The sequence below is a fragment of the Gymnoscopelus braueri genome (genome assembly GCF_963280865.1).
Source record: "Gymnoscopelus braueri genome assembly, chromosome: 17".
Lineage (NCBI taxonomy): Eukaryota > Metazoa > Chordata > Actinopteri > Myctophiformes > Myctophidae > Gymnoscopelus > Gymnoscopelus braueri.
Genome location: NC_137617.1, coordinates 49,542,201 through 49,559,695, shown reverse-complemented (window position 1 = coordinate 49,559,695; position 17,495 = coordinate 49,542,201). Strand labels below are relative to the sequence as shown.

Below are 17,495 nucleotides of genomic sequence, written 5' to 3'. Positions count from 1 at the left end.
GCACACACACATGTGCATGAATACAGTATAACACTGTGTGGTTTGTTCTCCTCTCAGTGAGGTGTTAGTCAAATCAAACTGTAGAACAGGTCCTGTATCATTATGGATGGAGACAATGTGGCAACTTAAAGCCTTTAAGTTTTGCCACATTGTTGCCATCCATGATTCTCACCTTTAAGTTAAAGGTGTGAATGCATGTCATGTAAGTGGGGTGAGTGCCCTTTGTTTTTAGCTTGAGCAAGCGTGGAATCAAGTGTGGAATTTGAAATTAAATTAAATGTGACATATCTCAGTTTGTGAGATTATTTATACAGTGAACATTTTAATTATTTAACAGACAAGAAAGATGTCAAATTAAGTGTTGAAGGAATGAGGAGGACGTTTTGGTGTCTTATCATTTTGTCAAGATAGTTTCTTATAAAAAGTGTTAGTTCAGCAGAAGAGCTGCAGGTTGTTGAGAACAACAACCGAGACGAACCGTAAGCGCTAGTCTACACCACAACCACTCATGACTTCCTGTTTGACTTAAAGAGTACAGGCATGCATGCGTGTGTGTGTGTGTGTGTGTGTGTGTGTGTGTGTGTGTGTGTGTGTGTGTGTGTGTGTGTGTGTGTGTGTGTGTGTGTGTGTGTGTGTGTGTGTGTGTGTGTGTGTGTGTGTGTGTGTGTGTGTGAGTGTGTGCGTGTGCGTGCGTGTGTGACTGTGAATGTATGGGGAGAGATTTGTCAATAATGCAATTATTTGGGAATCCAGTACCATGATGCACAAATATTCCATGACTTACACATGTGTTTCAATGATTTAAAAATGTGTTTTTCAATCTACAAAAACAATTGTTTTATTCTGTGACTTTTGTAAATATGATTTTTTTTACAAAAAACAATTATACTTGTGTGTGCATCTATCAAAAAATATAATTTGTAAATCATCAATTCTGCATGTGAAATGTTGAATTTGCATTTGTGTAGACCAACACACACATACATTCCTTTTTCCTGTTACATAATTTTGAGACAAACGTTACGCTTTTTTAAGAACATTTTACAAATGTAATAATAATAATAATAATAATGAATTGCATTTTTATAGCGCTTTTCCAAGTGCTCAAAGCGCTTTACAATGGTTCATTCATTCATACAGGGGGGGGACATTGGGGTAACTTCCTATCTGCAAATGTACTTGTAACTTGTAAGTTGGCATTTAAATACACTGTGCTATGATTTGTACAAATATATGACTATTGTAAATATATCATTTGCAATTTGTAAAAACAAATATTTTCCTTATTTTCTTTTCTACTTATCATTGTTTACATGTCTTCATTTTTACATGTCTTCATTTTTACATACTTCCAAATTGCGTTTTTGGTATTCCCCAATTTGGTTCCTCAATTGTTGTATGTCAAACCTTTTGGACCAGCTGACCTTTAGTCTAGTTATCTCTCATCATCACTCTAAAGGGTAATGTTTCAACCAAACTGAAATGCAGATCCTTTGTTAACATAAAACAAGCAGTCATAATGAATTACACATTTCTATTATAATAAACAATTAATTCCATCACTCATACAAGCATCAGATCACAGATCATTTCTCCTCCTTTTAACACATTCACCGCCAAAGTTTTTTCATAATAAAATCACCCACTGCCAGGGTTTTAATCATTTTTTTATAGAAACAATGTGAATTATTTGTCTGTTTATTTTTTAACATTGAAGTGAATGGATTTTTTTTTTTTCAATTAATTCATTAGGGTTAGGGTTATAAATGTATACTCAAAAATTAGAGAAACTTTTTAGGAATTCAAAAACAGAATAAAAATTTTTTTAAAAGGGGAGAATTCTCCCCTTTGGCGGTGAATTATCAGATGTTGTACACATAGCTTTTAGTTAGTTTCATACTTCAGCATGATCGATATTGTTGGTTAAATTACATTACTCAAATAATCATTTTCATCATGTCCAGCATTACATCTGTTTCATTACAAGATCCTCTTTCTTGACCCCCCTGTACTTTTCCTATGCGTGTCTGTATCACAGCATTCGTGCCTCACACCCAATCTGTGTGTGTGCGTGTGCCTGTGTGAGGGACAACTATACTATCTCCATCAGGAGAGGACATAATTGGATTACGGATTTATTTTGGGGGGTTGGAGGGGTGATATTATAGTCTCTTGCATGAACAAAAATGATGTTCCACGTTTTATAATGTAACACTAAATGTGTGGATTTCATACATGTTAGTAAGGTTGTGATGTCTATTTACACAGCTCTCCTATGGCCAGATTATATTACAATAGGTAGCTGGCTAGCAGTTTGTATGTTACAGAGGCACTATGTAATTTTTTTTAATGAATAGAATGTAAGTTTGTCCAATCTGTATGCTAGAGTATGTTAATAATATAACTTATACAATATGTATGGTAGAGTATGTTAATACAATATAACTTATACAATCTGTATGCTAGAGTATGTTAATACAATATAACTTATACAATCTGTATGGTAGAGTATGTTAATACATTATAATTTATACAATCTGTATGCTAGAGTATGTTAATACAATATAATATTCTACTACTCAATCAGAGAGCCGTCCCTTTTGGAACCTCAACCTCTTAAGAACAACATGTGTCTCCTTTTATAATAATCATAAAGTGCTCTATATTTCAGCTCGCAATTTACTTCCGCCTGGTCTGTTTTAAACACAGTGAGCACCCTTTGACGTGCAAGACAGCGACACAGACAGAGAGGGAGAGAGAGAGAGGGGTGAGAGAGAGCGCGAGAGAAAGAGGGACGTGCAAGACAGCGACACAGACAGTGTAGAGCCATATGAAATCCATGTGGACGGAATCACGGAAATGACCAATAAAAATGGAATTGGAATAAAACACGGAATATTGCAGAATTGGCCCTAATCTGGGAATTAATCAAAATAATTCGCGGTAAAATATATTTTTTTACCGCGAATATTTTACAAATCCACGGAACACCACCATTTTGCATGGCCACATCCTACTTTATCCTACTTTATAAACAATAAAATCCACGTAGAAATCGTCTTAGAAAGACGATACATTGGGCGCGTTCGAAAATTACGCACCGGAGCACACTCGCCTATTAGTTTGTATTGGCCAGTGCGCTCAGTGCTGTATTTTCGAACGCACCCAAATAAAAATACTAATACACCGGAGCCGCCATCTTGCGCATGCTCACTGCTCAGACCGAATTCTTTGGGTAACGCTTTTGCGTGTGACACACAACAAGTGCCGTCTGCGGAGATGAAACGTGACTTCTCTGTGCCCTGACAGCAGACCTGATTCTATGGGTAAACACATTTGAAAAAAAAAACTAAACAAACGTCAATTAAAAATAAAAGATTAATGTTAGTGGTGTAAAATGCCACCAAAAAAGATTCTGAAGCCTGCTGCAGTTCAACAGAAAATAGCAAGCCTATTTTCTAAACCCAAGTCAAGTACTGGTAACAGAAAAACTCTGAGGTGGAGTGTTTATTAATTATATTATTATTTATTATTTCTCTTTAAAATTGAATTGAACAGTATTTCTGTGTTGCAGCACTTTAAACATTAAATGGACTATATATCTTATTAAATTGTGGACATTTATTCATTTCCACTTACCAGACACTTTTTTTATGGTAAAAATGAGCATAAAAAGCAAAACACAGAATTCAGAAATGTTAAAATGGAAAAAAACGGAATTTTGGAGAGAAAAAAAACGGAATTGAAAAAAAAAAAAAATTCATATGGCTCTAACAGACAGAGAGGGAGAGAGAGAGAGAGAGAGAGAGAGAGAGAGAGGGGTGAGAGAGAGCGCGAGAGAAAGAGGGAAAGAGGGAGGGAGGGAGGGGGAGAGAGAGAGAGACAAGGAGAGCATGTGTGTGTGTGTGTGTGTGTGTGTGTGTGTGTGTGTGTGTGTGTGTGGGGGGGGGGGGGAGACACACGGACACACAGTAGGGCTGTCAGTTCTCCTCTATAATCCCATTCGAATTTCAATGCTTTATTATTTTTAATATTCGAATATTTTCGAACATTTTACATAATGTATAATTATATAAAATTATGTATGGTAGTACAATAATAAACACATACGTTTACACATACAAATGCTCTAATAACAGGCTAAACAAAATTGTGAAACCAACTATATTAGTTTCTAGTTTATAGGGGGAAACATGATGAAAGCATTTGTTTTCGCATTGGTAGGTCAGGAAAAAATGTATAATACTATAATAAAATTAAAATTGCATTAAAAAATATTTTTTTAAACTACATTCAAATGGCAATTTTAGCATTCGATTTAAAAAAGAGAGAGACACAGACATGGAGAGAAAAAAATACTCGGCCGATCGATCTACACCAGACTTTTCAAAGCGAGCGTATGCGTGGTGCGTACAGCGCGTTTGTTTAGATCCAAGTGATTATCAATGATACCGGCTACACCAGGCGCGCGGATACGCTGTTATATTATCTTATTAATTCATTAGAACTCTGTAGAACCTCTCCGTGCTGTGTGTGTGTGTGTGTGTGTGTGTGTGTGTGTGTGTGTGTGTGTGTGTGTGTGTGTGTGTGTGTGTGTGTGTGTGTGTGTGTGTGTGTGTGAGAGAGAGAGAGACAGACACACTGCAGGCAAAGGGGCGGGGGGCCGGGTGAAGTCAAGGCACAGACGGGTCGCCTATGTTGTTTACGGACAAAGGATGTTATGAGACACAACAAAAATAAAGCCTGCCTTAACAGTTGCGTGCATTAGCACACAATGAGGCTAAAGGAAACATTTAGTCTAAATCACTAAATCTCCAGTTTGCTAATTCACAACTACTACTACTACTTCTCTATTTGAAACTTTCAATTTCTCTAAATATTATACACTTTCACGCCAGCCTACCCAGCCAGCACGCCCATTGCGTCCCATATGGTTTCAAGGTGGGCTAAACCATATGGGCCCCATGTCGGCAATGTCAGCGGGATCCACTTGGGTCCCAACTGGGATGCCCATGTGGGATATAAGTGGGTTCTATCTGGGCCTTAGGTGGGTCCCACCTAGGCAATTCTATGTGGGACCAAGGTGGGTCCTAACTGGGTTGCCCATGTGGGCTATAGGTGGGTCCTACCTGGGCACTAGGTGGGCCCCAACTAGGCAAGTCTATGTGGGACTGAGGTGGGTCCTAACTGGGTTTGCCCGGGCTTTAAGTGGGTTCTACCTGGGCCCTAGGTGGGCCCCAATTTGGCAATTTATGTGGGGCTGACATGGGACCCATATGGTTTCAAGGTGGGCTGAACTATATGGGCCCACTTGGGCTTTCCCGTGTGGGCTATACGTGGGTTCTACTTGGGCCCTAGGTGGGCCCCACCTAGGCAATTATATGTGGGACCGAGGTGGGTCCCAACTGGGTTGCCCATGTGGGCTTTAGGTGGGTTCTACCTGGGCCCTAGGTGGAATCCAACTAGGCAATTTTATGTGGGACCGAACCTTATTGGACAGACAGGGGGACAGACACACAGGGACAGAGAAAGAGGGGAGCACAGGACACTCAGCGTTGCCATGTCCTCTGATTATTAGCGAATTTGCCTTACTTTTCACCACGGTGTTGCCATGTCCGACAATTATAAGCGACTTCGCCCTACTTTCACGCAATACTCTCGCTCACACTGTGAGGTGGCTGTAAGGTGGATCTGCGATGCGAAGTGTACGACACGTCACGCTAGATGTGAGGGCCGCACAGCGGCCCGAACTTCTAGTTTATACAATTGGGGTGGTTATATTTTGTCTCCCTGCTCTTCTATTCAGTCACCTATAGACATAGGATCTGACACAGATTTTGACCTGTGATGGTCAAGATTCAATGTATTCCCTGAGCAAACAGGCAGGCTCTATTAGATCAATGGCAAAAAAAATAACAGCACTTGCGCTGGAAACCGGGTTCAAATCCGGGGTAGAAGAGGAAAGTTACATCAAGCCGACACTATAAACACAGATATTGACCAAATCATCAGTACAAGTTAAGTGGGAGCTTGCTAGCTAATGCAGTCTAGCATGCATTGCCAGCACAAGCTAACATAAGCTGGCATATGCTTTACAATAGAACCAGAGGTGGACAAGTACTCAACCCCAGTACTTGAGTAAGAGTACAGATACTCCTGGTCAAATTTACTCCACTACAAGTAAAAGTAGCTCAGTCAAAATGTTACTCGAGTAAGAGTAAAAAAGTAATTGCTTTTACATATACTTAAGTATTCAAAAGTATATGCTTTTAAAAATACTTGATGTACACGTAAAAGCAAAAGTCCTTTGAAGTCCTCGACTACCTCGAGCACTGTCCCGTCGGCAGTGGCAATGATGTCCTCTGTGTTAAATACAGATACTTTAGTTTTCTTGGCATAAAGCTCGAGGTAGATCTTCCTGCACTCCATTTCTACTGCCAGTAGTAGTTCCCTTACATACTCTGCTGTGTCTGAGACTCGGGTAATGTCATCTGCATAGTCCATGTCAGTAATCATGATAGGAGTTACTAGCTTAGTCTTCCTCGGGACCAGCGTGAACCCCAGTGCCTCAAAAGATTATTATTAAATTATTATTATTAAAATATTTTCTGCCAGGGAAACATTTTCAAGTATTATCAAAATGTTTCGAAAATAGACGATCTACAAGCTCAAAATAGGCAGTAATGGGATGCGTTGTGAGCTTGTAGATAGGCTATTTTCAAAAAAGTATAAAATAGGGTTAAAGTGGTTAAACTGTTCCTCGTTTGCTGTGGACCCCCTGGAACTCCCTCAAGGACCCCTGGGGGTCCCCAGACCACACTTTGAGAACCACTGCTCAAGATATGATAAAAATATTATTGTAATTTAAATCCTACATTATACAACTGTAGAATTGAAGAAACTACGAGAATAAATTATTTTTGGACAAACTTGTCACACTTAAGAACTCAAAGGCCACCCTAAGAGTGCTCTTCAGTGTGCGTAGATTATATTCTTACCTAAGAACAGATCACAGCTAAGAAAACATTGGAGCAGTGATGTTGCTAGGTTTTCAATGTACATGGGTCCTGGGACCCAAGGGTGGTCTTTTAGATGGGTCCCAGGGACATTTTATGAGTCCCACAAAAATTCACACCCTACGTGGTGCACGGTGCTTGGACCCGGTTCGGTGCCGGGGGGTCAGCGCGGACCCGTTCGGTGCCCCCTGGGACGGTTTTGTCAACGGGGGGTTTTGTGTTAACCTCAGAATCTTTTTGGTGCCATTTTACACCACTAACATTAATCTTTTATTTGTATTTATTGTATATCTGCTATTTTTTAATAGCCAACATGTACAATACAGTGGTTGCAGAGAGGCAGCTGCTCTCATGAGAGCAGAGGATGTGGTCACAAAGAAGAAGCTGGTATCTGAAGTTTCATATGTACCCACACGCACAACGTTTACTTCACCCTGTCAAAACAAGATGGCGCCGACATGCACATAGTGGCAAACTTCACCCTGTCAAAACAAGATGGCACAGAGACAAGTCGATTAGCTTTGTCTCCACACAAACAACCTTTGATTTCCTATACTAACACATCTGGTCAAAATTCATGTCAGATCCTGTGTCTAGGTGAGACATGACCTTTGACACGATCTAAATGTCTCAATTGAAGAGCAGGGAGACTAAATTAAACCAAAGTTATATTGCAATAACATACTCTACCATACAGATTGGCCTAAATTACATTTTATTAATAAAAAAAAAAGTTACATAGTGCCTCTTTAGATCTCATGTCATTATCTCTTCTTTTTTTTTTTTTTACAGTAAATGCTTTTTTAAATACTTAAAGTACAAGTAAAAGTAGGAGTACATTTCTTATTTTTTATATCCATAAATTGCTGTAATATTTTCACAATGAATTTATAGGACCTTAAACCACCTGCATGCACTGATGTGCTTGTAGAACCACTACGTTATGCAAAGCCTGCAGAAACACCTATACAAACATAGAAATGACTGAGGAACCAGAACTAAATAAAAGATGTAACAAAGAGGGGAGCGGAGGGGGAAGCCAGAAACACGGCTAGTGTGAGAGCAGAAGTGTGGCCTTCCCTAAAATGAAAAAAGAAATATCCAGCCTAAAAGTACTCAGTACTTTACAGCCTTACTGCACTCGAGTAAAAGTAAAATATTTGTCTTGGAAATGTACTCAAGTAAGAGTAATAAGTAACAAAAAATCTAATACTCAAGTAAAGTACAGATCCTCAGAATCTGTACTTGAGTACAGTACTCAAGTACATTTACTCCGTTACTTTCCACCACTGAATATAATAATATAACCAAACCATTCAGCATTGGAAAATATATAAATATATGAATAGATTTTCAGCCTGCTATGTGGCTTTCAAATCCAGTCCTATATTGCGCTGATCAGAGCAATGGTCACTGAGGCCATTTGAAATGTTAGACACTGCTGTAACACTGCTGTAGTGCCACATAATGTGTGCATATGATTACATTTTTTCGTGTGACTATTGTCATGACAGATCCCTGACCAGTGTTTGTGCCAAATGTGGTCTGTTCTGGGGCTACAGTGTGCCTGTGTCACCCAGGGGGGGCATAATGCACTTGCCCTTACGCCTTTTGCGCTTCAAGCTCAATTGCAGGTTTTCTCTCACACCTTTACGTTTTCAGGCTTTATTTCTTTAAAAAGTAAAAATTATAATAAATATATTCATTTACCATCTGATAGAGCTCATGGAGACCTTAAAATGATATAAAAAATGCCCAAAGTGTCACATACGCCCTTTGCGCTCCAAAGGGCGTATGGGTGTGGGTGGGGCAGTCCAAGCTCAGGTGTGGATCTGCAGATATTTGTGAGTGAATCTCACCAAAAGAGTGTGAAGCTTGTCTCAAAACTGAATGCGTGTGTTGGTGTACTCACAAATGCAGATTCAACAATTCACACACAAAATTAATGATTTACAAATGATATTTTATGATAAATGCGCCTGCAAGTATAAATTATTTTTTTACAAATTGCAAATGATCTATTTACAAATAGTCATATATGTGTACAAATCATAGCACATGTATTTAAATGCCAAATTACAAGTTACGAGTAAGTTTGCAGATAGGAAAATACGTTTGTAAAAATGTTCTTAAAAAAAGCGTGACGTTTGTCTCAAAATAATGTAACAGGAAAAAAGAATGCATGCGTCTGTTCGTCTACTCACAAATGCAGACTCAACAATTCACACACAGAATTGATTATTTACAAATTATATAATTAGTTTAATTATTTTTTGTAAAAATTACAAATTCACATTTGCAAAAGTCACAAAAAAATAATTTGTGTTTGTAGATCATGGAAATACATTTGTAAATCATGGAATATTTTTGCATCATGGTATTGGTTTCATAAATAATGTTGAGACAAATCTCTCCCCATATGAATGCTGTTTATATAGAGAGATGACACAATGACAGGTACATATAAATGATATGCCTTTTTTTTCCTTCTCTTTTGTGACTGGGTGCATGAGTTAATAAGGTGACAATCTGCTCATGTTGATTCAACTGTAGAGAAGGTTTATGTAAGTGATAATGAACAGTAAGCTGGTCTACATAAATGTTATTTATTTTATAGTGAGAATCATCCATATTGCTGGGATTGCCTCTGTCTCTCCCTGACCTAATGAAATATGACAAACATGTTGTTTTGGGAAAAAAAACTACATTGTACTTAATCTCTTTATGTACTGTATATCCATTCCTGCTCTCCACACACACACACACACACACACACACACACACACACACACACACACACACACACACACACACACACACACACACACACACACAGGATGTGCATATGTAAGGACAAATTCACAGAGCGCTGTCAGACACGATGGCGTAACCAGACAACAGTGGGCCCCGATGCACGCAGCCGCCGCTGATGGTGACTAATTAATTCCAAAGATCAGACTATCAACAATTATGGAAACGCCATAGACAAAACCTACAGTATAGCATAACACCTACAGAAATTAAACTTTATTTATGTCCAAGAGGAGAATCAGTTGTCTTAAGTTAAATGAGGAAGGTTTAGCAGTGCTACTGTTACCTTATTAACACAGAAGCCTGGCGTTTGTCCACATACCTCATGCTAGATGGTTTACACCTGTAGCATAACACATGGTCACAAATAAAACAGCTATTGGAACATTAGCCTACATTTAGGGAGATTTGGCCTTTTAAAGACAGAATTGTCGGTTCTCTGTGTTTCCTTAATTTTAGAAAAGAAAGGAAACACAGAGAACACATAGAAAACAGCCCAAACTGCGTATTTCTGTCAATAAACAGCGGCGTAGTGTACAGTAGTTGTGAGGTCGAGATGAACGAACAGAGCAGCAGCAGCGCAGCAGTGTTGCCAGATTCTGCGAGAGAAATGAGCAACCAGGTCTATGAAGACAAGCCCAAAAGAATCAACTAGGCTACGGCTATTTGATAATAGCCAATCTACAAAAATCTACAACGCGTTGTGAGCTTGTAGATCTGCTATATTAAAAACACACATTTGGAATGCACCCCAGGGAGGAGAGGAGAGGAGAGGAGAGGAGAGGAGAGGAGAGGAGAGGAGAGGAGAGGAGAGGAGAGGAGAGGAGAGGAGAGGAGAGGAGAGGAGAGGAGAGGAGAGGAGAGGAGAGGAGAGGAGAGGAGAGGAGAGGAGAGGAGAGGAGGCCGCTCTGTCATTCTGCTGTGAGTCAGTATCAGTTATACTCTGTTACTCTGTTACAAGTAAAAAGTCAGGAATTAAAAATGTACTTGAGTAAAAGCTCAGAAGTATTGATATCAAAATGTATTTAAAGTACCAAAAGTAGAAAGTACTCATTATGTGGGGTCTCTGCTCTACGTGTCTTGAGACAACTTGTTGTGATTTGACACTTTAATACAATTTAATTGAATTGAATTATGCAAAATGTCCCATTTCACAAGTTTTCAAATGTATAAAATGTATATACATACCAGCTGGAGGGGAGGCCCGGGTGGTGGCACCAGCTGGAGGGGAGGCGCGGGGGAAGGCTCTGTTACAAGTAAAAAGTCCGGAATAAAAAATGTACTTGAGTAAAAGTACAAAAGTATTGGTATCAAAATGTACTTAAAGTAGGCTACCAAAAGTAGAAAGTACTCATTATGCAAAATGTCCCATTTCACAAGTTTTCAAATGTATAAAAAATATTTTGAAAATAGCAGATCTACAAGCTGTATCTTGTAGATCGGATCATTTTCAAATGGCCGAAATGTATACAGGGTTGAAGTGGTTAATTTATGTTTTGTGACAATATTCCAAATCTACTAAGTAACTAGTAACTTAAGTTTTCAAATAATTGTAGTGGAGTAAAAGTACAAGTACTGAATATTGGAAATACCCCAGTAAGTAAAGATACCTCAAAATTGTACTTAAGTAGGCCTGCAGTACTTTAGTATATGTCCTAGTTACTTTACACCACTGCAGATAAGAAAGATGTCAAATTAAAATGGACATGTGTTGAAAGAATGAGAAGGAAATTGTTTTGGTGTCATTTTGTCAACATGGTTTCCTATAAAAAGTGTCAGTTTTCTATTTGGGTTGTGTACTTGACAAATACCTGACAGGTGATAGCATGGCTACAAAGGTGGTCAAAAGAGTAAACCAGAGAACCAAATTTATGGGCAGAGTTTCCTCTTTTGTCAACCCTCAGGCCCTCAGGACCCTCTCTGGGGCCCTGATTCAACCACTTTTTGACTATGCTTGCACCTCCTGGTACTCCAACACCTCAGTGTCACTGAAGACTAAGCTTCAAACCTCCCAAAACAAACTGATTCGGCTACTCCTCGGATTGGGGCCCATGACCCACCTTTCTCCCACCCATTTTGCCAGCCTAGGCTGGCTCAGGGTGGAAGACAGGGTTAAACAACTAAAAATGGGACTGGCCTTCAAAATTGTAAATGCAAATTTGCCCGATATGCCCCCAATTCCCGCATATCTGAGTAAATACCTCCAAAAGGTTAGCGACACCCACAGTCACAATACCAGAGGGAGCGTTAACAACAATTTGGTACCACCCACCCATAAATCAAACATGGGCAAATTCTCCTTCTACAGCACTGCCACCCAGGATTGGAATAGTCTAACTCCATCCCTCAAAAAATGCAGTTCGCTGGGCTCATTTAAAAGAGCCTTAAAAAATCACCTTTCAGGAGGCCAAAGGTGGAGGTAGTACCATTTTCCCGTTAGACAGCAGACCCCCCCCCCCCTGTTCTTGTACATATTTTTTTCCCCTCTTTTTTATTTTTTTTGTTGTACATAGTGTTATATATATTGTTTTTGGCTGTTTATTTTGTAATGATATTTGAACTGTGGTGCCACTATATATGCCTATGAATTAAATACCAAGGCCCTCATTGGAAACAAGTCCGCAAGGACTTTTATGAACGGACCTGTTAGACAAAGTATTTTAAATGTAACTGTGCTGTTTTACATTTTTTGCCTAATAAAATATTCAATCAATCAATCAGTTGAGCAAAAGAGCTGCAGGTTGTTGAGAAACACAACCGAGACGAACCGGACGCGCTAGTCTACATCACAACCACTCATGACTTCCTGTTTGACTTAAAGAGTGTGCATGCATGCAAGAACATTTTGATAACAATACTTTTGTACTTTTACTCAAGTACATTTTTAATTCCGGACTTTTACTTGTAACAGAGTATTTCTACATTGCAGTATTGATACTTTTACTTAAGTAAAACATGTGAGTATTTTTCCACCACTGGGTGCATGAGTGAATAAGGTCATGTTCTGCTCATGTTGGTTCAACTGTAGAGAAGGTTTATGTAAGTGATAATGAACAGTAAACTGGTCTACATAGATGTTATTTATTTTATAGTGAGAATCATCCATATTGCTGGGATTGCCTCTGTCTCTCCCGACCTAATGAAATATGACATGTTGTTTTGTTTGAAAAAGATCAATGTAAACAAACTACATAGTGCTTAATCTCTTTATGTACTGTATATCCATTCCTGCTCTCCACACACACACACACACACACACACACACACACACACACACACACACACACACACACACACACACACACACACACACACACACACACACACACACACACACACACACACACACACGCACACACACACACACACACACAGGATGTGCACATGTAAGGACAAATTCACAGAGCGCTGTCAGACACGATGGCGTAACAGCCAACAGGCCCCGATGCACGCAGCCGCCGCTGATGGTGACTAATTAATTCCAAAGATCAGACCATCAACAATTATGGAAACGCCATAGACAAAACCTATACAGTATAGCATAACACCTACAGAAATTAAACTTTATTTATGTCCAAGAGGAGAATCAGTTGTCTTAAGTTAAATGAGGAAGGTTTAGCAGTGCTACTGTTACCTTATTAACACAGAAGCCTGGCGTTTGTCTACATACCTCATGCTAGATCATTTACACCTGTAGCATAACACATGGTCACAAATAAAACAGCTATTGGAACATTAGCCTACATTTAGGGAGATTTGGCCTTTTAAAGACAGAATTGTCGGTTCTCTGTGTTTCCTTAATTTTAGAAAAGAAAGGAAACACAGAGAACACATAGAAAACAGCCCAAACTGCGTATTTCTGTCAATAAACAGCGGCGTAGTGTACAGTAGTTGTGAGGTCGAGATGAACGAACAGAGCAGCAGCAGCTCAGCAGTGTTGCCAGATTCTGCGAGAGAAATGAGCAACCAGGTCTATGAAGACAAGCCCAAGGAGGAGAGGAGAGGAGAGGAGAGGAGAGGAGAGGAGAGGAGAGGAGAGGAGAGGAGAGGAGAGGAGAGGAGGCCGCTCTGTCATTCTTGCTGTGAGTCAGTATCAGTTATACTCTGTTACAGTACTCTGTTACAAGTAAAAAGTCAGGAATTAAAAATGTACTTGAGTAAAAGCTCAGAAGTATTGATATCAAAATGTACTTAATGTACCAAAAGTAGAAAGTACATGTACTCATTATGAAGGGTCTCTGCTCTACGTGTCTTGAGCAAGGTTATTATAGTTAACTAAAACTAACGAAATAACGAAAACTAAAGGTGAAAAAACATTTCAGTTAACTAAACTAAATAAAAACTAAAAGAAAAAAGAAAAACGATAACTAACTGAAACTATATTGTGTGTTTACAAAACTAACTAAAACTAACTGAAATTATAGTCAAAATGCCCTTCGTTTTAGTTTTTGTCAATATCTATAAGCCTTTTAGATTTAAATTAATTTGATTCATTTCCCCTGCGCAGTTCTACGTCAGTTGCAGTCACCGTTGGTCCGCTGACGTAGTCGCCCCAAAACACCGTCGCCCTAGGGCAAATCCGGCGGTATTAGAATCACTGGTACGCGAAAGAATTGGGGGTGAGCGTGTTTTGGGGCGAGTTACTCCGGTTGTTTTCAATGTGCATCGTAGCACGTGAGCAGCACTGACTGACTGACTGACTGACTGCACGGCACTGCACGTTACTTTATAATGGCGACGGAGAAACAAGTTGGGAGAAATATGGTCCTATATGGGATTTATTTGAATACAACAGCAAGAAAGACAATAACAATTGCCTTGTAGTGCAAACGGGTGATACAATGTGGAGCAATTATCAAGGGGAAAAACCCCACGGTCCACAGTGTAAAGTAACTAAGTACATTTACTCAAGTAGCCTACTGTAGCCCACTTAAGTAAAAAGTTGAGGTACTTTTGCTTTACTGGAGTATTTCCAATTGTCTGTATTTTTACTTCTACTCCACTACATCTCTCAGAGGTAATAATGGTACTTTTACTCCACTACAATTATTTGAAAACTTTAGTTATTAGTTACTTTGTAGGTATTTTGATTATTATTACAAAACATACATTATACCCACTTCATTTCGGCCATTTGAAAATAGCCGATCTACAAGCTCACAATGCTTTGGTGAGCTTGTAGATCTGCTTTTTTCAAAAGATTTGTTTACCTTTTATAGCCTACATTTTGAAAACTTGTGAAATGGGACATTCTGCATAATGAGTACTTTTACCTTTGTTTGTAATTTTGATACCAATACTTTTGTGCTTTTACTCAAGTACATTTTGAATTCCAGACTTTTACTTGTAACAGAGTATTTCTACATTGCAGTATTGATACTTTTACTTAAGTAACAAATGTGAGTACTTTTTCCACCACTGATAGCGAGTACCTTGACAAGGCAGCCTCTCTGAGCACCTCAGAAACCTGAGACCCCTGGACCCTGTGTGTCTCATGAAAGGGTTTATGTTCATATATTGTAGGCCTATGGCTATTTTGATTTATACCAGGCACAGTACATTTTGCACTTAAGGCTGCTATCTTGTGGACTGTTGTGTGGATGGTTGATTGTCAAACAGTAACTGAATAATATATATTTTTAAATGGTATCTTTTGTTTTAGTTTTTATCACACAATACTTACTTTGACCTGTTGAATCCTGCACCTGACAAAAACCCCAAAGTATGAAAAAAAACTAAAACTAACACTAAAACTAATAAAAACTAAACTAAAACTAAGCTTTCTCACACAAATAGAAACTAAATAAAAACTAGCAAACCCGCTCTGAAAACTAACTAAAACTAACTGAATTAGATTTTTTTCGGTCAAAACTAACTAAAACTAACTGAATTAGAAAAAAATAATTCAAAACTAACTAAAACTAAACTATAATGAAAAATCCAAAACTATTATAACCTTGGTCTTGAGACAACTGGTTGTGATTTGACACTTTAATAACATTTAATTGAAATTGAATTATGCAAAATGTCCCATTTCACAAGTTTTCAAATGTATAAAAGGTATATACATACCAGCTGGAGGGGAGGCCCGGGTGGTGGCACCAGCTGGAGGGGAGGTAGAGCTGGAGGAACCACTCGGAGGGAAGGCTCTGTTACTCTGTTACAAGTAAAAAGTCCGGAATTAAAAATGTACTTGAGTAAAAGTACAAAAGTATTGGTATCAAAATGTACTTAAAGTAGGCTACCAAAAGTAGAAAGTACAAATTATGCAAAATGTCCCATTTCACAAGTTTTCAAATGTATAAAATGTATAAAAAATATTTTGAAAATAGCAGATCTACAAGCTGTATCTTGTAGATCGGATCATTTTCAAATGGCCGAAATGTATACAGGGTTGAAGTGGTTAATTTATGTTTTGTGACAATATTCCAAATCTACTAAGTAACTAGTAACTTAAGTTTTCAAATAATTGTAGTGGAGTAAAAGTACAAGTACTGAATATTGGAAATACCCCAGTAAGTAAAGATACCTCAAAATTGTACTTAAGTAGGCCTGCAGTACTTTAGTATATGTCCTAGTTACTTTACACCACTGCAGATAAGAAAGATGTCAAATTAAAATGGACATGTGTTGAAAGAATGAGAAGGAAATTGTTTTGGTGTCATTTTGTCAACATGGTTTCCTATAAAAAGTGTCAGTTGAGCAAAAGAGCTGCAGGTTGTTGAGAAACACAACCGAGACGAACCGGACGCGCTAGTCTACATCACAACCACTCATGACTTCCTGTTTGACTTAAAGAGTGTGCATGCATGCAAGAACATTTTGATAACAATACTTTTGTACTTTTACTCAAGTACATTTTTAATTCCGGACTTTTACTTGTAACAGAGTATTTCTACATTGCAGTATTGATACTTTTACTTAAGTAAAACATGTGAGTATTTTTCCACCACTGGGTGCATGAGTGAATAAGGTCATGTTCTGCTCATGTTGGTTCAACTGTAGAGAAGGTTTATGTAAGTGATAATGAACAGTAAACTGGTCTACATAGATGTTATTTATTTTATAGTGAGAATCATCCATATTGCTGGGATTGCCTCTGTCTCTCCCGACCTAATGAAATATGACATGTTGTTTTGTTTGAAAAAGATCAATGTAAACAAACTACATAGTGCTTAATCTCTTTATGTACTGTATATCCATTCCTGCTCTCCACACACACACACACACACACACACACACACACACACACACACACACACACACACACACACACACACACACACACACACACACACACACACACACACACACACACACACACACACACACACACACACACACACACACACACACGCACACACACACACACACACACAGGATGTGCACATGTAAGGACAAATTCACAGAGCGCTGTCAGACACGATGGCGTAACAGCCAACAGGCCCCGATGCACGCAGCCGCCACTGATGGTGACTAATTAATTCCAAAGATCAGACCATCAACAATTATGGAAACGCCATAGACAAAACCTATACAGTATAGCATAACACCTACAGAAATTAAACTTTATTTATGTCCAAGAGGAGAATCAGTTGTCTTAAGTTAAATGAGGAAGGTTTAGCAGTGCTACTGTTACCTTATTAACACAGAAGCCTGGCGTTTGTC

At 38.7% G+C, this 17,495-nt stretch overlaps 1 protein-coding gene across 1 annotated transcript in view; it reads right to left on the bottom strand.

Annotated features, from left to right (window-relative positions):
* LOC308105214 (uncharacterized protein) overlaps positions 1 to 17,495 on the bottom strand; it is a gene marked incomplete at its 3' end in the record, with an annotated part of 35,805 nt that overhangs the window by 10,017 nt on the left and 8,293 nt on the right. Inside the window, exons 3-4 of the mRNA XM_080455849.1 lie at positions 15,900 to 15,984; positions 11,016 to 11,074 (exon numbers count right to left, since the gene is read on the bottom strand). The remainder of the gene's footprint in view (positions 1 to 11,015; positions 11,075 to 15,899; positions 15,985 to 17,495) is intronic.